Source organism: Mustela lutreola, chromosome 9 (genome assembly GCF_030435805.1).
Source record: "Mustela lutreola isolate mMusLut2 chromosome 9, mMusLut2.pri, whole genome shotgun sequence".
NCBI lineage: Eukaryota > Metazoa > Chordata > Mammalia > Carnivora > Mustelidae > Mustela > Mustela lutreola.
Genome location: NC_081298.1, coordinates 105957474 through 105981289, shown reverse-complemented (window position 1 = coordinate 105981289; position 23816 = coordinate 105957474). Strand labels below are relative to the sequence as shown.

At 49.9% G+C, this 23816-nt stretch overlaps 1 protein-coding gene and 1 long non-coding RNA gene across 2 annotated transcripts in view; one reads left to right on the top strand and one right to left on the bottom strand.

The window, feature by feature from the left end:
• Positions 1-23816, top strand: part of IMMT (inner membrane mitochondrial protein) — a 240552-nt gene that overhangs the window by 152319 nt on the left and 64417 nt on the right. The window lies entirely within an intron of this gene.
• LOC131840406 (uncharacterized) overlaps positions 14900-23816 on the bottom strand; it is a 68689-nt gene continuing 59772 nt past the window's right edge. The window contains exons 5-7 of the long non-coding RNA XR_009357337.1: positions 22794-22851; positions 19753-22624; positions 14900-15185 (exon numbers count right to left, since the gene is read on the bottom strand). This is a non-coding gene — a long non-coding RNA (uncharacterized LOC131840406). The remainder of the gene's footprint in view (positions 15186-19752; positions 22625-22793; positions 22852-23816) is intronic.

Below are 23816 nucleotides of genomic sequence, written 5' to 3'. Positions count from 1 at the left end.
GTCCACGCTGGGGAAAGCAGCAGCAACAGCTGACTAGGGCTTGGGTACAAAGGAGTAGGCACAGCTTCTGAGGGGCCCAGAAGGAAGGGTCACAGAGGAATCCCGTGCCACAGGTTAAGCTGTGTGTGCTTGGGGTAGTGGGCCAATTTATGGCTCTGTAGCTTCCACTCCCACTAGAATTGTGGGAGAGGGTTCCTCAGGAGATCATAAGATAGCCCGCCGGACAAAGGAGCACATGGTTGCTTGGCCCCCACGGCTCGGCATAAGTGGGTAAGTTCCTTGGCTCGGCTGCATTCAGATGTGGCAGGTACGAAGGGGAAGGAGCAAGGCTGGAGCAGAAACGGTGTGGACACTGCACACTGAAGTAGATTCTTGACCTATGTTGGGAGGTGAGGCGATGACCCCCTGCCCTTCTACCCGATCCATCCGTGCGTTTCCTGGCACCTCTGTTTTCCATGTGTTTCTGCTCCGGGATATCCATGCTTTGTAAGCAGGCATTGCAGAGCTTGCTGGTCACGGCAGGCCAGGATTCTGCGGGCTCCCCTTCTGCCATCACATGCTCTCCTCACTGGGTCTCTCTGTCTGAGAGTCCTTGGGGACTCTGGGCTGTTTCAGATGCCATGTTCTTTAGAATATGCTGTGCACTGTAAATGCTTTGGAAAGCACAAGTAGGTCCAAGCCAAATTTGATGAAGAGGGTAGATCAAGGTGCATAGTAATTTTTTAATCAAAGTAGAACAGGGAGTGACTGTCGGGTGGGGTTCACAGACTTCATGGTGGCTGCAAGTTTCTTCAGAGCCCTGTGGTGCCAGGCCCAGCCACTGTTCTTGGGTGTCCTCCCCATGTCACCCCTTCATGTGTCAGTGTCCTCCCTACTTGCTTGCTTTATAACTTTGCTTCTTTTTAATCTTTCTCTTTTGGGTTCTCATAAGAAACTACCGGCATTCCTGCAAGAACCCTCCTTTGTGAGGCTTTGACATTTTCTATCTGAACCAGGAAGAACAATGGCGGCGGGTGGGGGGTGAAGCGCTTTGTTCAGTTAACTTTCCTGTCTCTCCATTGTCCTCAGTCCCAAATAGATGTACAAAACCTAAGCAGGTTCCTCCCTGGCCCTGTCAAGGCTCTTGCAGTCCACAACTCTGATAAACCACTTCTGTGAAAAGTTGGCTTCTTACTGTGTGCCCCTCCCACTTCTCTAGGCTGTGCGTGATTTTGTCTTAATTTTGGTGAAATGACATAAAATGCACTCTCTTAACTATTCTTAAGTCTGTAATTCAGTGGCATTAAGGAGTTAGGTTATTATGTAACCTGGACCATCATCCATCCACAGAGCCCTTCATCTTACAAAACTGAATCTGTGTCCCCATCAAACACCAACTCCCCCATTCCTCTGGTGACCACTTGCCCCGGCAGCCCCCCATTCCTTCTGCTGTCTCCACATTTGACTCCTACCTCTGTTAAGTGGAAAGAGTATTTGCTCTTTTGTGATTGGCTTATTTTGCTTGACATAATGTCGACGTTCCTCAGTATTGTGTGTGTCAGAATTTCCTTCCTGTTTAAGGCTGAATAACATTCCACTGTGTCAATGGGCATTCTGCCCATCTGTCAGTGGACACTTGGGTTGCTTCTGCCTTTTGGCTCTTGTGAACAATGCTGCCGTGAACATGGATGGACAGATCTCTTGGAGACCCTGCTTCCGGTTCCTTGGGGTTTAGACCCAGAAGTGGAATTGTTGGATCATTGGCAGTGGCAGTTCTATTTTTCATGTTTTGAGAAGCTGCTGTGCTATTTCCTACAGCATCTGTACCATTTTACATTCCCACATTCCCACCAACAGCATACAAGGGTTCCGATTTCTCCATCCCCTTGCCAATACTTTTCCTTTTCTCTTTTGTGCTATATGGCAGATGTAGTGATTCACTTAGATCGTGTCTTAATCAGATGTTGGGGTGCTTGGGGGGTCTCTACCTATGCAGGCTTAGGAACCACTTAAGAAGCATCTCTCTGTTGCTTGCCAATCTTAAACCTTTGAGTTGATGATTGAATGGGGGACTGTAGGAGTCTAGAAAATGCTCCTGAAATAGGCAAGACTGGTTCTAAAAGACTGGTGGCGTGACAGTCCTACAGACTTCTGAGCAGGGTGGCCGGGGACTGCAGGGTGGGGAGGGCAGTCACTGCCTGTGCTCAAGGCCATGCAGTTCAGCTGATGGGATTGCTGGTCCCCCATGGGTCTCCAAGCCCTTCTGCCATTTTCTCTCTCCTGCGTTGTTTACACAGGACTCTTCAATTGCAACCACCAAAGTAGCTACAGTCAAAAATGATTTAATTCCTACACTATCAAGCCCCCCTTTTTGCCAACATACACTTAAAATAGAGGTTTTCAATTCTATGCATTGGGTCCACCTGGAAACCTTTTTATTTTTATGTTTTTGTTTTTGTTTTAAAGATTGTATTTATTTTAGAGAGAGAAAGAGAGAGACAGAGCATGCATGAGAAGGGGGAGAGTCAGAGGGAGAAGCATACTCCCCTTTGAGCAGGGAGCCTGACGTGGGACTCAATCCTGGAACCCTGGGATCATGACCCGAGTCAAAGGCAGTTGCCCAACCAACCGAGCCACCCGGGCCCCTGGAAACCTTTTTAAAAAACTGATTCCAAAACCTAACCAAAGAGGTAAAGGATCTGAAAGGATCTGTACTCAAAAAACTACAGAACATTCATGAAAGAAATTGAAGAAGACACAAAAAAGATGGAAAAGCATTCCATGCTCATGGATCAAAAGAATAAACATTGTTAAAATGTCTATACTGCCTAGAGCAGTCTGTACTTTCAATGCTATCCCGATCAAAATTCCACTGGCGTTTTTCAAAGTGCTGGAACAAACAATCCTAAAATTTGTATGTAACCAGAAGAGACCCCGAATTGCTAAGGAAATGTTGAAAAGGAAAAACAAAACTGGGGGCATCATGTTGCCTGGTTTCAAGCTTTACTACAAAGATGTGATCACCAAGACAGCCTGATACTGGCACAAAAACAGACACATAGACCAGTGGAACAGAACAGAGAGTCCAGGTATGGACCTGCAACTCTGTGGTCAACTAATGTTTGACAAAGCAGTTAAAAATATACAGTGGATAAAAGTCTTTTCAATAAATGGTGCTGGGAAAATTGGACAGCCATGTATAGAAGAATGAAACTTGACTATTCTCTTATACCATACACAAAGATAAACTTGAAATGGATAAAAGACCTCAACATGAGGCAGGAACCTATCAAAATCCTAGAGGAGAATATAGGCAGTAACCTCTTAGACATCGGTCACAATAACTTCTTTAAAGACATGTCTCCAAAGGCAAAGGAAACAAAAGTGAAAATGGACTTCATCAAGATCAAAAGCTTCTGCACAGCAAAGGAAACAGTCAACAAAATGAAGAGGCAACCCACAGAAAGGGAGAAGATATTCGCAACTGACACTACAGAAAGGGCTGATATCCAAGATCTATAAAGAACTCCTCAAACTCAATGCTGAAAAAAGATAATCATGTCAAAAAATGGGCAGAAGACATGAACAGACACTTCTCCAAGAAGATATATAAATGGCTAACAGACACATGAAAAAATGTTCATCATCATTAGCCATCAGGAAGATTCAAATCAAAACCACATTGAGATACCATCTTATACCAATTAGAATGGCCAAAATTAACAAGACAGTTAACATGTGTTGGAGAGGATGTGGAGAACTGGGAACCCTCTCACACTGTTGGTGGGAATGCAAGTTGGTACAGCCATTTTGGAAAACAGTGTGGAGATTCCTTAAGAAATTAAAAATAGAGCTACCCTATGACCCTGCAATTAATTGCACTACTGGGTAATTACCAGAAAGATACAGACGTGGTGAACAGAAGGGCCATCTGTACCCCAGTGTTCGTAGCAGCAATGGCGACAGTCACCAAACTGCACAAAAGTCTAGATGCCCTTCAACAGATGAATGGATAAAGATATGATGCATATATACAAGGGAGTATTATGCCTCCAACAGAAAGGATGAATACCGAACTTTTGTATCAACATGGACAGGATTGGAAGAGATTATGCTGAGTGAGATAAGCAGAGAGAGTCAGTTACCATATGGTTTCACTTACTTGTGGAGCATAAGGAATGACACGGAGGACATGGGGAGATGGAGAGAAGTGAATTGGGGGAAGTCGGAGGGGGAGATGAATCATGAGAGACTGTGGACTCTGAGAAACAAACTGAGGGTTTTGGAGTGGAGGGGGGTGAGGGGTTGGAAGAGCCTGGTGATAGGTATTAAAGAGAGCACATATTGCATAGAGACTGGTGTGGTGCATAAATCTTGGAACACTGAAAAAATAAAATTAAAAAACAAACAAACAAAAATGATCCCAGGGCACTGTCCCAGAGATTCTGATTTAACGAATCTGGGGTGTGGCCTGCTACAGAAGGTGATAGAAGATCTCCAGAAGAGTCTAATGTGGGGCGCCTGGGTGGCTCAGCAGGTTATGATCAGGGTCATGATCTCAGGTCATGATCTCAGGGTCCTGGGATCGAGCCCCGCATTGGGCTCTCTGCTCAGCAGGGAACCTGCTTCCCCCACTCTGCCTGCCTCTTGCCTGCTTGTGCTCTCTCTGCCAAATAAATAAATAAAATCTTTAAAAAAAAAAAATAAAGAGTCTAACGTGCAGCAGATCGAGGACAACTGACTTAGAATAAGCCCTAAATTGTGCAGATCACTCATTTTCTGTCTCCAGGATGATTTTGCAAGGAGTGAGTCACTGGGACCCAGTTTCCCCAGTAAGATCTTAAGATCTGCTGTCTGCCCTCAGAAAGTTGGAGAGTTTGTGTGCGTGTGTGACCAAGTTGTTACAGGGCCATGGGTGATAGATGTCTGCAACGACTGAGTGAAAATCAAAGCTCTTCCCAATCTGCTCTGCCTGGGGCTTAGCAGAGAAAGGTGGAGCTTCCAGGCACAAATAGGAGGCCTGCAGCTGGGCACACACCCCCAGCACGTGGGGGAGGCTGCTGTTCCAGCAGAAGCTCCTGCCTGCAATGCGTCCCCAGGGGCAGGCAGAGGGAACACTGGACCTGCCAGTATCTCCTACAGGAAACACCCTGAGAAGAAGCCACGTCCAAAGTGAAGCCCCTCTGTGAGAACTACCTCCCCCCCCCCCCCAGCTCTAAGCAGCACTGCCTCCCCATTCTGTGAGCGGTAATCAGGGAGCTCCCTGCGGCCCAGAACCCTCTACAGCTCGGGTCTGTTCACAGGCCCAGGGAGAGGTCAGAACCCGGTTACAGGGAACAGGGCTGAGCTCCTCAGCTTCCCTTGGCTGTTCATGTGACTTCCCTTGAGCAACTCTAGGAACGAAGAGCTTTGGACTCAGGAGCCTGGAAGGTACATGTACCCAGAAGGTACATGCTAAGTATCCTGACTGTGCCCCTCCTTCCCCAGCCTGCACCCACTGGAACTTGATGCCCACAGCACCCAGCTCGCAAAGATGGAAGAAACACACTGGCCCTGCCCTCACAGAGCCCACAGCCTAGTGCCCCAACAGACAAGCCAGCTGGACACAGCCTCACTGTGACCTGGCCAAAGGTTGAGGAACCCACCAGGTGACATGAGCCCCCATACACCCCACCAGTCCGGGTAAGACCGTGGTCCCCCCAGATGGCTATAGCAGCGGTTTGGACAGAGTAGGGAGGAAAGGGAAGAGCACCGGAAAGGCATGACACTGAGAAAGAATCAGGAGCGTGGTCATCATTACCCCTCCTCATGGGCCCAACCCCACCCCCTCTGGGCCCAACCCCATCCCCACTGCTCCACCTTCCCCTGAGTATAGGAGAGGCCACTGTGTGGGTCAAGCCCAGTGCTGCTTGCCCTAGATCTTTCCTTGCAAGTTGCCGTCAGCCTTGCTCAGGAGGTCGGCTGGCCCTGCCGGATGCTACTTTCTGGACTGGCCACCCAGTAGCGGGTGACAGGTGACAGTATCAGACACCACAAGCCTATGTAGGACCACAATAAAAACTCCCTCACCCATGATCTTGCCTAGAAACATGAAGTCCTACATGAGACAACCAGGAAAGCTCAAGAATGTGGCTGAGCAGTGTGACTGCAGTTCTGGTGCAAAGCTGAGCTCGGCATTCAGACTCCTCCTCCCATCGCGGGTCCTTAACTGACAGCATGACCCTAAGAGCTTACTTGGCATCCCTGTGCCTCAGTTTCCTTATTTGCAAAACAGTGATTAAAATTAAGTAAATGTTCGTAAAATCACATACAGCTATAAGTGTTTATCTATGTACCAAGCAGGTCTCAACCGAGACAGTTTTGCCCCCCTGGACATTTGATAATGTCTGGATACATGTTTGGTTGTCAAGACTGGAATGCAAGTGTCACTGAGTGGATAGAGGCTGAGATCCTACTACACAGCCTACAACACATGGGACAGGCCCCTGCAATCAAGAATTATCTGGACCCAAATATCAGTGATAGCGAAGTTGACAAACCCTGCCCCAAACGCAGGTATGGAGGGGTTAATGTATTTTTTACAAAGGGAATCCTTTAAATCTTAGTCATTCTGATAGGTAAACAATGGCATCTCATTGCTACTTTAACGTGCAATTCTCTATTAACAGTTCTGAGCTGCTTTACCTTTGGTTATTCTGATTTGCACTTTTTTTTTTAAAGATTTTATTTATTTATTTGACAGACAGAGATTACAAGTAGGCAGAGAGGCAGTCAGAGAGAGAGAGAGGGAAGCAGGCTCCCCGCTGAGCACAGAGCTGGATGCAGGACTCAATCCCAGGACCCTGGGATCATGACCTGAGCCGAAGGCAGTGGCTTAACCTACTGAGCCACCCATGCACCCCTGATTTGCACTTTAAAAAAAAAAAAAAAAGGATTTTATTTATTTATTTGACAGAGAGAGACATAGGGAGAGAGGGAACACAAGCAGGGGGAGTGGGAAAGGGAGAAGCAGGCTTCCCGCTGAGCAGGGAGCCCGATGGGGCTCAATCCCAGGATCCTGGGATCATGACCTGAGCCACCCAGGCACCCCCTGATTTGCACTTCTAAGAATTGTCTATTTGTGTTCTTTCCCCATTTTTTTTTATTGGTTTGTTTCTATTGACCTTCACTGTCTATTCTAAAGAACTCTTATTTATTATAGATATAGATAATTCTTTTCATTAAATACCCCCCCAAATTAAATAAATAAGATAATACAGGCCAAGAGGTTAGTGCAGAACCCACACTGTGGTTAAGGGGGTTATCTGCAGGCCACACGGGGCCAAGTTCACCCCTAGATTTTAGCTGGGACAGCTGGAGCATCTTCTGAGGTCCATAGATGAAAAGGGCAACCATCAAGAACACTACACCTGTGACCATAGTCTCCACGTGCTGGAGGGACCATGGTAAGAGCAGAAAGTCACCGAGGGTCGGAAGCAGAGCACAAAGAACCCTGAGCTCCTGCTCTGTCCATCCTCAGCAGGGGCTCACCGAGGGCGGGCAACGGGCAACTCCTAAAAGGTGTGTTAATTCCCCAAACCCCTGCCTGCCCCACGAGAGTGCTGTTGGCTCCTTTCGTGGTAACTTGTCCACGGACACAGCCAACAAGCGGAAGAATGAGGATTTGAAGTTGGGTGAATGGCCGCAGAGTCTGGGGTCCCAGTCTCCTCACTCTGTGTCCCCCACCCCTGCTCGGACCCTGAGGAAGGAGTTTTCACATCAGACGCTGCCTACATGGAGCCTGGCAGGTCGATGTGAGGACACCAGATGCCATCCCGGGCCACGGGGCACTTCTCGACTGTGCCTTCTGGAGGTCTAGATGGAACTTCTGGGGGAGGCGAGCCTAGCTGGAGGCTGGCCGCTCACAAGAACCGAAACTGGAACAAATCAACGACCAGAAGCCACCTTAAAGAACTAAGAACCCCACTCAATGGCCCAAAGAAACGCAGAGGTAAATCTTAAAGAGTCTAAGATGTGGTGAGGGCCTGACCGATCCCAGGATCTTGGGATGTGGTAAGTCTGCGCCTTATCACGTGGACTCTCAGAACGTCCAGGCTGACTCTTCATTGCAGAGGAGACTGGTACCAGTTACAAGGGACCTCTGTGATGTCATCTTACGTGACTCCCTCCATCCTGCTGTGCGCGCCCCATTGGCCCCATTCCATGGTTAAAGCAATCAATCTAGAGAATGTGAAAGCAGTGCCCCAGAGTCAGATCCAACTCCAGCGCAGATGCCCAGGGCTGGTGTCCCTCTTGGAGCTGTGCCTTTGCACGGGGCACCTCCCGTCATTTTCTCCCGGTTCTGATGGCAGAGGGTGACAAGTCTTCGATTCCATTCATCAGGTAGTTTAGCGGTCTTCTGGAAAAGAGCAACGGGGGCCCTGCCGGGTCAGGGAGAAGAGAGAAGGTCCACAAAAGTCTGGTGGACGAGCCCAGGGGAAGGTGGACTGCAGGGTTCACCATGGGTTACTGGCTGGACAACGGATGTGGGAGCATTCAAAGGGGAAATTTGACAGCTTGGCCATCTTAAGGGCCGAGGGCTGGCTGCTTCCAGTGCCCACAGGACTTCTGCCCCTACTCACTGTGCTTCCTGGCCTGCTTTCCGTCCCTATCTCTGAAGGCCTGGCCTGAGTGAGCGTCTTGGGGACTCACTCACTCAGCCCGTCCCACCGACCAGCTCCTCACCCAGCATCCTGCTGCCCAGGGAACACCCGACCCCAGGGGAAGGCTATCCCAGCTTTGCACAGTGCCCTGCGCTCTTACAGGGCCTGGAAGGCCGCCCTGGCCCCTCACTTGGAACACGGTATTTTCCCTCTGCTGGCTATCTGACTCACTCTGACTCCACCACGTCCGGTCATACCACAGGCCTGGGGCCCTCGGCAGCCAGCGGCCATCTGGTCAGCCTAGTCCGGATGCTGCGCTTTAATATTAAATGTGGGACCAGGAAGGAAGGAAACCGGAAAGGGAGGGAGAGTGGGAGGAAGGGGTAAGAGGGCTAGAGGGAATCATGTGTCCGTGGTCCTCGAAATGAGCGCTTTTTCTCCTCCATTTTCTAGAGTGGTGGCTCTCAAAGCTAGGTCCCAGACCAGCGGTATCAGCATGCCCAAAGACTAGAAGAGATGCAGATTCTCAGGTCCCTAGACTTCCTGAATCAAAAATTTGCGGGTGGGCCGGCCCTGTGTCTCAAATGCATGCCCTGAGGCTTCTCTGTCCTGCTCCAGTTTGCGAACCACTGCCCTAGAACCGTCGCCAGGGAGTGGTTTTACCTCTGCTGTCCTCCTTTTAGCTGTCTCAGCCCTAGGGCTCTTCTGGCCTTATTGAAATGGCCCCAGAGGCCCTTCTGCCTTCCCAGACATCACCCCTACAGTGCCCCTGTTTGACCCAGCAAGAGGGGAGCCTGGAGGGCGGCCTGGGCAGGCGTGGCAGGCAGACCACAGGCAGCAGCAACTCCACGTCCCTCAATACGTGTGTTCACCGGAACCTCCCATCAGTCTGTGAGGTAGGCAGGCGAATACCACGGCCTCAGTTTGATAGATGAGGGAAAGGGAGACTCAGAGGGGTTAATGGCTGCTCTCCCTCCAAAGCTTCTAGACTCCTTGGGGGCAAGATCTCTGTGCCTACAGGACAGTTAAATAACAAGACAGAGAGACTTCCTGCGCCTGCATGGTGTGGGGGTGGGGCTCCCTGTCCCCTCACAACAGGCCCCAACTAGGACATTTTGTCGGGGGTGCATTGAGGGGGCTGGGGTTGCCTGGTGGGGGTTGGCATCTCCCTATGTGCTGGTGTGCAGCATTTTCTCTGGACCCCAACAAGGCTGGCCAGTACCTCTGACCCATAGTCCTTTCTGTCAAAAATTCCTTTGGATCCAGCTGTTCACTTCTGGAGACATACACAGAACTCAAAGCAAGGACCGGAAGAGGTATTTGCATACCCATGGGCATAGCAGCGTTCGTCACAATACCTGAACATCCATCCATGGGTGAGTGGATAAAAGCGGGGTACATACATGCAATAGGATATTACTCAGCTATATAAAGGAATAACTACTAGCTAGTAGTCAATACTACTAGCACATGGACGAACACTGAAACATTGCCCTGAGGTAAGTGGACACGCAAGGACAATTTCCTAGAATCGTCAGATTCATAGAAACAGAAAGTAGAATGGTGGCTTCCAAGGGCTGGGCGGAGTTAGTGTCCAAGAGGGCAATTTCAGTTTCGCAAGATGAAAAAGTTCTGGAGATGGATGGTGGCAATGGTTGTCCAACAATGTGAATGTGCTTAATGCCACGGAAACTGTAGACTTACAAATAGTTAAAATGGTAAGTCTCATGTTCTGTGTATTCTACCATAATAAAAATTGCAATCTGTTTATGATCCTTCCTCCTTGAAAAACAACACCCATCCTCTAGATGTTGGGACCATTTCCAGGGGAATGGTAGCATAAAGACCATCCTGCAAACATGCTACACAAACACATGCCTCCATTTGTCCCCTGTGGCCTGGGAGAGAAAGCCCGGGACATTGGGTTTGCTTTCCCAGCCTCCTACTTTCTGGCCCTGTAACATCAGCAAGCAGCTCAGCTGATGTCAGACCCTCAGTCTCCTTGCTCATAAAAAGGGCTAAAAATATCTCGGGTTCTTGTGGGGGCTGAGTAGGAAACAATCTGGAAGCTTCTGGCACCTAACAGGTGTTCCTTCAATGGTAGTGACTTACGGTGTTTCCTCCACCTGGAAAGTTCTCCCCCACCTTCTCTATAGAAGATTCCTCCTTCGGGGCTTTAATTAGGTCAAATTCTACCTCCTCAGTGAAGCCTGTGGTAATCTGCAGTATCATTCTCTGAAACAGCTTCTCTTCCCTGCCTGACATTGACATTGGTCATGGCCATTCAAACTGAAGGCCTGTAAGAGCCAGTTGGTGATTTGTCACAACTTCTTTCCCTCTGGCCTGGTCACCAGCACAGCAGAGCTCCAGCAGCATGCAGTGAACACGTAGCTTGAGTAAGAGACAAGCCTTTGTCATTTAACCCTCTGAGATTCTGAGGTTACTTGTTTCCTCAGTGTACCCCGGTTCTGGGCTACTCAAAATGTGGTTTTCCTTCTGCAGTCTCAGCATCTCTGGGGCACTTGTGGGAGATGCACATTCAGGCCTCACCCCTGACCTACAAAACCAGATCTTCCATTTCCTTCTGAGAGCATCTGCATAAAGGGCTGTGTGTGGTTTCCCTGCCACAAAGGTGCTCGGTGCCCATTATTTCCTCCTCACGCCTCCAAGGTTTCTACAGAACACTCTGCTAGTCACCCTTCATGACTCCTCAAGAGCCAGTCTTCCCTTCTTCTTTACTAAAAATCCAAGTTTTAAAAGAGATTGCAGTGTGCTCAGGTTAAAATATTCAGGTTCCCAGAATTCCTTGCAGCTGAGGATGATCACATGACCCAGCCCTATCTCTGGCTCAGAGGAAGTCCCCAGGCTGCAGAGGAATTTGTCAAAGGTGAGAGGCCCAAGTGGCAAGTGAATCTGGCTTGGGGCCTTGCTCTTCTTGCTTCCTGCCTATTACTTGGACGTGGTGGTGGATTATGGCAAAGCCCCAATGATTCACACTTCCCTATATTCACATCCTCTAGGAGTCCCTAGCCACATTGAATCTGGGCTGGCCAGTGCTTAGCCCTGACCAATAGAATGTGGGCTGAAGTGAGGTTCAGGGACTTCTGCTCTGCTTGCAACCTGAGGTCTGTCCAGGCTCTCCCTATAGGAGGTCACATTCCTGTCAAAGCGAGGACCATCCATCCAGACCACCGTCCAGGCCAGAAATGGGGGAGTCATCTCACCTCTTCCTCTTGTCTGCAGCCAGGCCACTCCCCTCAAATGGCCCATATGCACCCCAGGATTGATCTATGGGGAACCCTCCTATGGATCTCCCACCTCCCCATCCCACCTGCCCCACACAAGCCTGAATGTAGCTGTCAGATCGATCTTTCTAAATGCAAATCTGAAGGTCATTCTCCTGTGCTGTTTAGGCTAAGTCCTGAGGCCCTGACTTGGCCTACACCTCTGTATGTGATACCCTCCAATCCCACCTTTGTCTACTCCCCTCTCTAAATACCATGGACCCTGGGCCTACCATGGGGCTCCCTGTTTCTGATGCAAGCTATACCTGTGAACACCTCCCTGCCTTTGCCCCAGGGCTGACAAACTGTATCCTTCATATTGACTTAAGGCCACAGCCTGTTTGGACCGCCATCACATAATACTACAGACTGGATAGTTTAAACATCAGTTTGTTTCTCAAGTTCTGGAGGCTGGAAGTCTGAGGTCAAGATGCCGGCAAGGTAGGTTTCACTCTGAGGCTTCTTTTCCTGGCTGGGAGGTAGCGACCCCCTTGTGACAAGCTTACATGACGTGCGTGCCCGAGAGAGAGAGAGAGAGAGAGAGAGAGAGAGAGAGAGAGCCAGCTCTCCAGTCCTGTTTGTCAGCATCCCAACCTTATGATTGCATTTAACCATAATTACTTCCTTAGAGGCCCTGTCTCCACATATAGCCACATCTGGAGATTAGGGCTTTAATCTATGAATCTGAGGGCTTGGGAGGGTTGTGGACCAAACCCACCAAACCAAAGGTTTGGTCCATTTCATTCCAGTAGGAATGGCTGCCTGGACAAGTGTGTTGATAAGAATTCTCGGGTCTTCCCCAGACTCCGTGACAGCAAGCACTATGCTTGATTAGTGTGTCTGCCTTGGACTTAGAGAGGACAGATTGGGGTGGCTCCCGTATCAGATCCTTTCTTCCCCTGTTTTATGTTGCTTATCGTGGCCAGCCTCTCGCTTGGCCCCAGTACAATCCCTGACACATACCAGCCCCTTGACACATTTTCAGGACTGAATCAACAAATGAGTAATGGTGTCTCAAAGTCCATTTCAGAGGGACGAGTTCCCTGGAGCTTCCCAGAGGCTGTGCGGTAGGGCGGGTGGCTGGAGATCTTGAAGGACTTCACCCTTCTCTCCCCTCACCCTGGGCTGGAAATGCTGCATTTGTCTTAGGGACTCTACACAGATGCCTGGACTCTGGTCTCTCAGGGTCCCAGGTGGCTCTTCTGACACTGTCCCCTCGAGCCACTGAGACTTTGGCCCTTCCCACTGTCCTGCTACCCCTGCCCTTTGGCTGTTGTTGCTTTGAAAAGTAAATTGGTTCTGTGGCCTCTAGGCCCAGGAGCAACGGAGAGAGCCTGGCCTGGCTTCTGATGGGAGGTGGGGAAGGGGGGCTCCGGGTAACTGGTGCTGGGAGCAGGAAGGAGAGCCAGCAGGGGTGTGTGTGCATTGTGGGAAGCGGCGCCCTGGTTAAAAGGGAACTATACTCGAGTCCGAACTGCTCCTGTTAAAACTCAGCTCAGGAAAATGGGAGTGTGCGTCTGAATGGATATGCCTGGGCCTGCTTCTTCCCCTGCCAGTCGCCCCTGTCTCCATGCTCGGCCTTGCTGCCTCTGCCAGCCCGGCCGTGTGGCCTGCAGCTGGGCCCCTTGTAGACTGCTGTAGATGGCGGCCCATCCTGGCCCTGCTTCTGCTCTGGGCCTGCTGTGGCCTCTGCCCCCACTGGGCCCTAATGTGCAGCCAGCCCCACGCCTCACCCTGTGAGATGTGCTCCTGCTCCCGAGGGGCTTGTGGCCTGTGGCGGTGGCAGGACCCTTAGGGCCAGCTGTGTGTTGGGAGGGCCGGCGGTGATGACCCTGTCTGGTGGGGCCGGGGGGCAGGCGAGCAGGCCTCGGACTGCGGGGTGGGCTTCGGCCCACAGGGGCCACAGGGAAGGAGACCAGAGAGGGAGGGGTGTTTGGGCCACACAGGACAGCAGAGTCGACTGCTTTGAGCTTGCAGCCTTGAGAAGAGAGCAAAGACTTCCTGCAGCTGGTTCACTTGGGGTCCTGTCCCCTCACCCATGGACACCGTCTCACATTGTGCCTGCTGGGAGAAAGGGCCAGCATTCAAACAGGCCGCATCCCCCTGAGTTTCCCAAGGTTGGATAGAACTTGTGGTCCTTTCCCAGGACCCTGGAAGGCCTTCCCAGGAGAACCACTGGGAGGCCACTGGCCTTTCGATTTCCTCACCGTCTTCCTAGAGGTCCTACCGGTCTAGGCAAGAAGGTCGCTGAGCCCTGGGAGTGGAGTCACAGAGAGGCGAGGACAGCCCCAACACTGCCTGCGTTCTCAGGGAAGTGGCCTCCCTGCTAAGGGCCCCGTGTCCTCTGAAGTACCCTTGGATGGGGCCAGTCTACAGTCGAACTCATCCTGTGACCAGCGCTGGTTCCATGAGAAGAATCCAAGGGGTTCACTCTCAATGAGGCTTCTCCCCGCCAGCAATGTTGGTGAGTGTTTCTTGCGCAGTAACATGGAATCTTTGTACCTCTGTTTCTGCCTGTTAGGTGCGATCTACAGTGGGCTCCCTGCATGATCTGAGCTCTATGCCTCTCTCCCTCTGAGCTCATTCATACTGTCGGCCCTCCTTCGGCCATACTAGCTTTCCTGAGCCTGGAGTCCCCACCTCCTCCTGACCTCCAGTTTTGGCCAGTGTAGTGTCCTGTTCTTTAGGTCTTAGTATAAAATGCCCTCTTCCAGGGAAAGCCTTCGGGACCTTTGTCAGTGAGCTGTGGAACAGCCTAGACAAGAGAGCCAGACATGTCTGTCAGGAGCTAAGACCTCATGGTCAAAGCCCAAAGGGAGATGCACAGAGGCCAAACTGGAAAAGGAAAGAAAAAGACAGATTCTGGTGAACAATCCAATGAACTTGGGAGTGAAAAATGCAGAGAAGTTGACAATACAAAAATCCCCTCTGCTCACAACCTGTATGATGCTCGGCTCTAGGCATCTGCGTCCTAGGAAAGTCAGAGGCCGTTACTGAATTGGTAGCAAATTTCTGAATCTTTTATGGGGGTCACATTCTCCCAGGAAAACGGAGAGTTTCTTACAATGGGAGTATTTCTTCTTATTGCACATGTATTCCCTTTTACTTCTAGCAGAATTCCGGTTATCTTCTCCGTTCTGGACATCTTCTCTTTGTCTGCTTTCTGCAGGAGCCAGAGGGGGAGGTGGGGCAGGGAGACAAAGCTGTCTTCCCCCGCAGTCTGATTGTATCATGAGTCCCAGCAGGAGAGAGATGGCAACTCCGTGTTTCCCTGACGGGTCTGTGAGGGGAGAGAATATAATGAATGGATGATTGATAAAGATGAGGGGAGGATGGAGCAAGAGCCATCAGCGCCGTGAACTTGAAGAGACAAGCAAAGGACGTGATTCAAGAACCCAGCGAGGACTGCAGCTGAAGCGGGGGTCGCTGTGGCCTCCCATACCTGAACCAGCCCTGCCACTGCCCCTCCCATCCCCCACAGGCCCTAGAACAATGCACACCCTGGCTCTTTCCCTCCTGTGCTCCTGTTTCCTGCTGGTGTCCACTGTGGACTGATGTCACCAGCGCCGGAAGGTGAGGAACCTCCAAGGACAGTTTATCCAGCTCAGCCTCTGGAGACGGGGCAAGGCGGACAAGAAAGAGGAGCAGATCTGGAGGGACAAACAGAATATCCCGAATGGTACCGATACACAGGACAAAGGAACATACTAGAATCCGGCCATCATTTACTGAGCACTAACTGGGGACCTAGCACGAGGAAACGCTGTCAAGCTAAGGAGGGGCTTTGAGCAGAAGGAAAAGTGAAAGGACGTCCTCAGGGTCAGAAGACTGGCATGCAGACTCCAGAGGGAAGCAGGCACCCCAGGCAGGCAGAGCAGGAGCAGAGAGACTGCAAAGCCCCTTTCGGGGTCCTGGTTCCTGTTCTCTGAAGAGGCCTTGTGGCCTGTATTTGTGAAAGTCCCTTGATTGCACACAATTTCCCCTTTACATAAGACAGCTTGAGGAAGTTTCAATTTTTTAAAAAAAGATTTTATTTTTTTGACAGAGTGTGTGAGCACAAGCAGGGGGAGCAGCAGGCAGAGACAGAGGGAGGAACAGACTTCCCACAGAACAGGGAGCCCAGTGCAAAACTAGGTCCCAAGACACTGGGATCATGACTTGAGCCCAAAACAGACACTCAACCGATTGAGCCCCCCAGGTTCCCGGGAGGTTTCAGTTTCTTACAATCAAAGAACTTTGGGTATACTTTATTTGAAACAAAAGCACCTTGAACACACTTCATTTCATTCCTCCACATAACGACCTCCGTTTTAAAGATGAGACTATTGAAGGTCCCAGTAAGATTAAATCATCTTCACTGAGGGAGTTGGGAATCACACTTGGGTCAGCCTGACTCCACACTTTGGAATTTTCTAGGACTCTACAAGCTGGCAAAGCTGGCCAGAAGCAATTTCTGAAACCAGAAGGGAGCTCCACCCTTGACCAAGGCCCCCCTGTGGGGAAGCGGGCCTCACTGTCTCAGTGGGGCCAGCAAAAGCAAAACTTGTTGGGGTTCTGCTGAGGAGCCGTAAGTCATGGCAATGACTTCCTGTACTTAAATGTTCGAAGGGTCGAGTAAGGGACCAACCCTGGACTTGCCAGACTACTGCTAAGTTTTTTGTTTGTTTGTTTCAAGAACTCCTAGGAAAGCAATGTATTTGCAAATGCTGGAATTCCTTACATAAATACCAAGGACAGGGTTGACGGCGCATTGGAGTACCCCCTCATACACTGCCCCCCACACATCCGCAAGTATCCGGTACCCCAGGCCTGCTTACCTCGCACCCCTCTGGGAACCCGGGATGAGGCTCTCAGCAACCACCCCCCACCCCCACCACCCGGATCTCATCTCATCCGCAGGCTTGCACCCTGTCAGCTTCCTCACCTCAGAGCAGGAAGGTGAGGTGAGGTAATGTCTCCACTAACCCACAGTGGCCAGGAGATGAAAAGAATCTCAGAAATGCTGTGTTTAATTTAAAGCAGACCCAGCCCGCCTTAGCCAGGCTGCAATTTCACTCAGAATAACCAGTTTGTTTTTCTTGGACATTCCAGGAACTAACCGGCCACCCCTTGTTAAGTCCCAGCAGGAATGTTAGGGCGGCCCCTCACTAGGGGTACATGCTGCCTGCAGTTCTGCCCTTCTGAGGCCTCTGGGTCTCTCTGGGGACGGCGGGGGGCTGGGGGGAGCGGCTCCTGCTTCAGAGAGCACTGCTCTCCCTTTGCCCCCTATGGCTCCTTTACTCCCTGCCAGAATTCTAGGGGTAAAAGGTTGTCATATAGATAATAATGGCGACACGCTCACACAGTGTGATCTGTTTACCCAGCGCTCTCTGTGTGCTCCACTAAACGCTTCCTACTTACTCTCTAGTCAAGCCCTTACAACACCCCGATAAGGTGTATAGAAATTTCTATTGCTCTTTTCATAGGTGGCGAGGCTGAGGCTAAGGGCTTTTACATGCCTTGTCCCAAGTCACCCAACTGGGATTGGAGCCTCCTCCCAAGCTCTGGGTCCAAAGCCCAGGCTCCTCTCAGCTGACATCCAGACCAGCGCCCCCTCCAAGAGCCCGAGGAGCTGCAGGTTTGGCCATACTGGTGTCTGGGCAGTGGGTGCTCTGGGGACACCGGGGGGACCGCTGGTGGGAGGCAGTGCTGTAATCATAAGCCCTTCTAGTTATTGACATCTCCACTTGGCTTCCGGGTGAGTTGGGGGCTTCCAATCCCTGTGAAGTTTGCTGCTCCGGGGCATCTGTTGGACTCCTGACCTGTGACTATCAAGTCTGGACTCAAAGCAGGGCCAGGCAGCTCATGTGGTGGAGAGGCAGGCTCCTGGGCTCTAGGCAGCCCTACCCTGCCCCAGCCTTGGCTCCTGCTGGCTAAAATGGTAAATGGAGATGGGGAGAGGGAAGGACCCCAGCTCAGAGTCACCAGCCCCTTCTGTCCCTCTCTGGCTGCCATGTTGCTTGGTGGCAGATTTGTGCCGTTTAGGCCTTGTCTCCAGGAGCCTGTGTGAGGGAGGTGGCAGGAAGAGGGGTACTGGAGAGCCCTGGGCTTCCAGGGAAGCTTCCAGGACTTGGAGAAGGACAAAGGAATGGGTAGGGCTTAGAGCAAAACCAGCATCTGGGTGGCCCAGATGGGTTTCTTCTTGGGCCCTAAGGCTGGTTCCAGAGCCATTTCCCAGAACCTGGCCTTGTCCTCTTGGCCGGGAGGCACAACCGATGGCACACTCAGGGCACAAGCCGCCCAACCATACAACAGATTTTCTCCTTTTGGGCTTCCAGAGAGAGCCTGCAGTGCTCCTGTGAACAGACTGCCTACAGGCCTTCTCTCTGTTCAGTATCCTCTGCTCCCCCCTAAGGGAGCTAAGAAATGAGCTCTCAGGCCTTCCTTCCGGCTACCTTCGAGATCAGCAGGACTGGGGAGGACAGGATGGGTGGTGTGTCCTGAGGCAGATGAGACTCCCCTTGGTTCCCCAGGCTGGGCCAGCAAGAGGAAAGCTGGTGTGTCTGGTGGTTAGGGAGCTGGGAGCTGGAGGCCGGGGAGGGCCTGATAAGGAGCCTCTCAGGGAGGGGCTGGCTCAGAGGACAATGGGCTTACTGTGGGTGGCCTGGCTGCTGCTTTTCCTCTCTGCTCCCAGTAGCAGTTTCCATGGTACCCAGAGACTGACTTGGCCACAAGTGTCTGTGGAGACAGTACGTGGGAGTCCTTGAGTCCCAGCTTCTCCCCTGGACAGCCAATACCTGGCAAATATCCCTGAGGGCTGTGCTATGGGACCTCCTAAGCCCACTCGCCCCCCCTCCACTCCAGGAAAGGGTGGAGACTTGGGGCTTTTCTGTGTGATCACTGTATGAGGTTCCCCGCTTAGGCCTGCATTCTTCAGATGTTCATCTGGGGGCAGAAACAAACAGGTGACACAAATCCCTTTTGTGCATTTCCCCAAAGCAAAGCCGATAAATTAACTCTCTCCTCCGCTGACACATTTGTAGAATGGTATGTGCTGGGGCTAAGTTTGGAGAAGTAGGAGAGGCACTTGATAACATACCAAGTCAGGAGGACAGGTAACTCTTTAACTAAAGAAGCACTATAGCTAGTTAACTTAGTTAAGCCTTAACCCAAGGCAGCTAATGACAAACGTCATCATCAGTGTACAGGCAAAATGCTTTTGACCTGGGGGTTCTCAGAATCGCAGCTTTGTCTAAAAGCTATGATAGGAGCGGGTCCTCCGTGGGCACCGTCAGTCCAGGCAAAGGCGCAGAGGTGGGGAGGTCTAGGGTGTGGGGGGCCTGGGTTCCTGGTACCATGTGCTGGGGGACGAGGTGCTGACAGATCACAGGATCCCGCATTAGGTTTACAGATCTAGACTCTTTGGTGGTGGAGACTTCTGGAGGTTTGACTTTGGGTAAGGGTGGGGGAAGTGAGGAGGGGAAGGGCATTATTTAATTAAAATGGGGCTTCTGAAAGCCCAGCCTGCTAAAGTGCTCCAAACAGCAAGCATGATCTCAGTTTCATGAATTCTCATTTTCATGAAATGGCTAATTGTGAAAGTAGCTGTTTCTCTGATTTTCCTCAGTCAAATGTCAACCCAGTATGAACCCGTGGCCAGCTGCATGCCTCGCCACGAGTGCTCTGGGTGAAGTGTGCAGGGTGCCTCGGAAAGACCAGCTAAGAGATGGTGGAAGTGGGGGCTGTGGAGGGAAATGGTGGGGCGAGGGGTTGGGGGAAGACACAGGAAGTGGAGTGGCCCCGGTGGAGGCCCATTTTACAGATAAAGAAACTAAGACTCAGCTAGGGAATACTACATCTGAACTTACCTTTCTGCAAAACTCATCTTGTTTTCTTTGGAGACACTGAGTGTCAGGTAAACAATTCTCCAGGAGGCCAGAAGTCCGGATGTGGGATGTGAAGATAGCAGGACTCGGAGCAGGAGGGAAGGACCTGTGCGGGACACGCCTGATACCATGCATCACACTTTCTTCCTGCCCTGTGGTGGGTTGGTCCCCCCAGGAAACAGACTGAGGTGGAGACTAGTGAGCAGAAAGTTTATGGTGGTAGGCCCTGGGGCTCATGTTCAGGGGGTGGAGGCGAAGGGAGAAGGGGGAATGGGCAGGGGGGAGATCCGGCACCAGAGCAGCCACCACAGAGGTGTCACCCAGCCCCATGAGGAGCTCTGGAATCGCTTTGGCCTCGGAATTGTCCTCAGGTTGGACAAAAAGGCTGCTGCTGGGAAAATAGGCCCTGCCCTCCTGGAGAAGGTTCTGGGCGGCACCACACACAGTCCATGCAGGACCGATGTCTCCACCGAATGCCACTTCCCTCCAAGTTCTAGAAGTCACGTTCCTGAGAGGGAGAAGTGACTGACCTAATTCATTTTTCTGAGCCAGATTATACAGGTCAAAGGCCACTGACCAGCCCAAGGATTGACTGTGTCCGGGTGAGCCATGCAAGAGCTAGAATTTCTTTCTTCCTCTCTTTCTCTCTCTCTCTTCCTTCCTTCCTTTCTTCCTTCCTTCTTTCTTTCTCTTTCTTTCTTTCTCTCTCCCCTCTCTCTCCCTTTCTCCTTTTCCTCTTCCTCCTCCTCTTCTTTTTCTTCTTCCTCGTTGTCATCGTCTTCTGCTTCTATGAGCATATGTAACTTTTGTAACCAGGAAAAAAAAAATCACATCTAAATTGTAAGACATTATGACGTTCACTTGTCCATTTATACAGCTGAGGGTTGTGAGAGAAGAGGGCGGGGAGATGATGATTGCATAATGCAGAAGAGGACTGTGGGACCGACAATGATAGACCTGTTTGGCCATATGTAATTCCATCATTGCTAACACTTGAAAGAGCTATTCCCATTCTCAGCAACAGGGATAAATCTCACAGATGCAATATTGAGAAAGACACTAGACACAAGAGAGTACATCCTGTATGATTCCATCTATATGAGGTTCAAAACCAGGTAAAACTCATCTACGGTGACTGAAATCGGAATGGTGGTTACCTTGAAGAAGGAATTGACCTGGGAGGAAGCAGAGGCAGCCTTTTGGAGTGACGGAAATATTTCATGCACTGATCTGAGTAGTGTTAACTGGGGGGATATATATTTAAAAGATTATTGGGCCAGACTCTGAAGATGTGTGCTCTTTATTATAAGGATTCCACTTCTGTTATTATTATTATTTTTTTTTTAAAGGAAGAGAAAACAAGCACCTTACTCCTGAAGTTACTTGTATTTCAGTGGGGATCTAGGCCAATAAAGGCATTGTGTCTAATGATAGAATTTTGTGTTTTTCTAGAGGTCCGGGGGAGCCTGAAAGACACCTTTTAGGCCATGGGTTTCCACCTTTGTCAGCTCTCTAAATTCTGCCTCTGATTCTCCTAGTTCCCAGACCACTAATATCCTGCCCTCATGCTAAGGACTATTTTTAGAAATTGTTGAGGAAGAACTTCCTTTTGACTCAGCACGACTCCTATCGCGTGCGTGCAGAAGGCGATCCTGGCTGACTACAGGGTTCCTTGGGGTCCTGTGCAGCCCTAGGTCTTCCTACTCCTAAAGACTCTGGCCCAGGAGTAATCCACATGTCAAGCACAGCCCTCACTATTACATATTTATGTACACACACACACACACACACACACATGCACACACATACTCACAGATGGGTGTGAATATATATTTTTAAGATTTTATTTTTAAGTAATCTCTACACCCAACGTGGGGCTCAAACATACAACCCCGAGATCAAGAGTTGCACCTCCACCGACTAAGCCAACCAGGCACCCCTTTAATAATTTTGCTTTTAAAAATAATAAGGATATGAGGAATTCATGTTATTTGTTGGCAGTCTTCACGCATTCATCAAGAATTCTTGCAAATGGGCCAATGTTACTTTCAATTCATTTTTCAAATGTCGTGAAACGATGATAAATAGTAAATTGACCAATTAATGAAGTTGACATAATGGTTTACTTTGTAGGCATTTCATTAAACATGTAGTCATTCTGATTATGCTGTTTTTCTCTGCATATTTTCCAGTAAGTGTATTCCTTTCCTAGAACTCAGACTTTTCCTGTGAGGATAGTGTCCCATTGATAAACTAGATCTGCCTGGGAAGTCACCTTTTGGGACAAGTGGGTGGGCTTGGCCAGCATGATGGCGGTCCCCAGCAGCTCTGCTGCGAGGGACAGGTCATGGGTTGTGGGAGATGAGTGGGGATGTTCTCTGAGAAGAGTCAGCCATTTCCCAAGCGTTGGTGAATGTCATCCTTCCTGGTCTGTGGTATTGGGGAGAAACTCGAGCTCAGCAGATCCCCTGGAATTATGATGCTCAATTGAGTCTGACCACAGATATGTGTCTGAGGGGTCACATGTGAGTCCTCTCACATCATAGCTCTTGATGAACTGACATGAAAAGATGTCCAAGGCAAAGTCAAGGGAAAGGCAATTTTATACAGCACAAAAAGTAACAGCCTCTTGCTTGTATGTACATAAGCATGGACAAAATCTGGAAGAATGTACCAAGGACTGGAAATACTGCTTATTTTCAGAAAGCATAACTATAGGGGAACTCTCACTTTCAGAGTCACCCGTGCCCCCGTAATATTTGAATTTTTACCATGAGCACATACACCCATCCTCGATTTATGCGATGGATAAGTCCAGAAATGTGTCAGTTCATTCCAAATGCTTGCCTCAAACCTGCAAAATAAAGTTTCTCATAAAGAAAGAAAGAAAACACTGGGGATATGTTTCAGTAGATTGAAAGCATCATGAGAGAAACATCCTCTCTTCGGTCATTCATTAAATAGCGACAGTAAACAACACGTATAAATGTATGTTAATGATTATTCAAGAAACAAAAGGTCACCTGACAAACGCTGGTGAAGCTGGAGATGGTGGTTTTGGCCTGTAATCATCAAATCCGTCTTTCTCCAAAAGAGAGGATCATAAGGGAAGGGAGGGAAAAATGAAACAAGACGAAATCAGAGAGGGAGACAAACCATAAGAGACTCAATATGGGAGACAAACCATAAGAGACTCTTAATTATAGGAGACAAACAGGGTTGCTGGAGGGGTGGGGGTGGGGAGAGGAGGTACCGGGTGACAGGCATTAAGGAGGGCAGGTGATGTAATGAGCACTGGGTGTTATATAAGACTAACGAATCCCTGACCTCTACCTCTGAAACTAACAACACATTAGATATTAATTAAATTTTTAAAAATCTGTGTTTCTCCTTTTTCTCCATTTTAGTGAAACTTGCTTCCAAAATGTTTGCCATGGGTAACATCTCAGTCTTTGTCCTTTTTAAAATTTTGTGGCTCTGTTGTTTAATAAGGTAAAATCTGATGGAAAGGTGACGCTGGAAACCGTTTCTGTAAGGGCTGGCAACTTTTTGATGAAAAACTTCTGGCTGTTTATTCATCCAGGACCTCCCAAGAATATCAACCAGTGTCTTCTCGTCGTGATAATCCTACAGGCTGAGCTCTTGGGGAAAGACATGTCACCCAGTGTCCTCTCAGACCACAGGCAGGACCCAGCCTCCAGGCTAACTGGGAGCCAGGGCGTGGATGAGACGACACTTTGCATTTTGCTCTAAGGGTCTGATTTTCTGGTTTTCTGTGATTTTCTGAACCCGGGGATCAGGGAAAGGTTCTGAAAACGAGAGGCAGGCAGTGTATTCCCAAACAAGCTCTATCTTGAAGAAATTGATTTCTTTAGCCATTTTTTTCTAAAATGTGTAGAAATGAATCCCAAGTAAGTTGATTAATCAGAAAAAAGTCCTAGAAGGGGAGCACCTGGGTGGCTCAGTGGGTTAAAGCCTCTGCATTCGGCTCAGGTCATGATCCCAGGGTCCTGGGATCAAGCCCCATGTCGGGTTCTCTGCTCCTT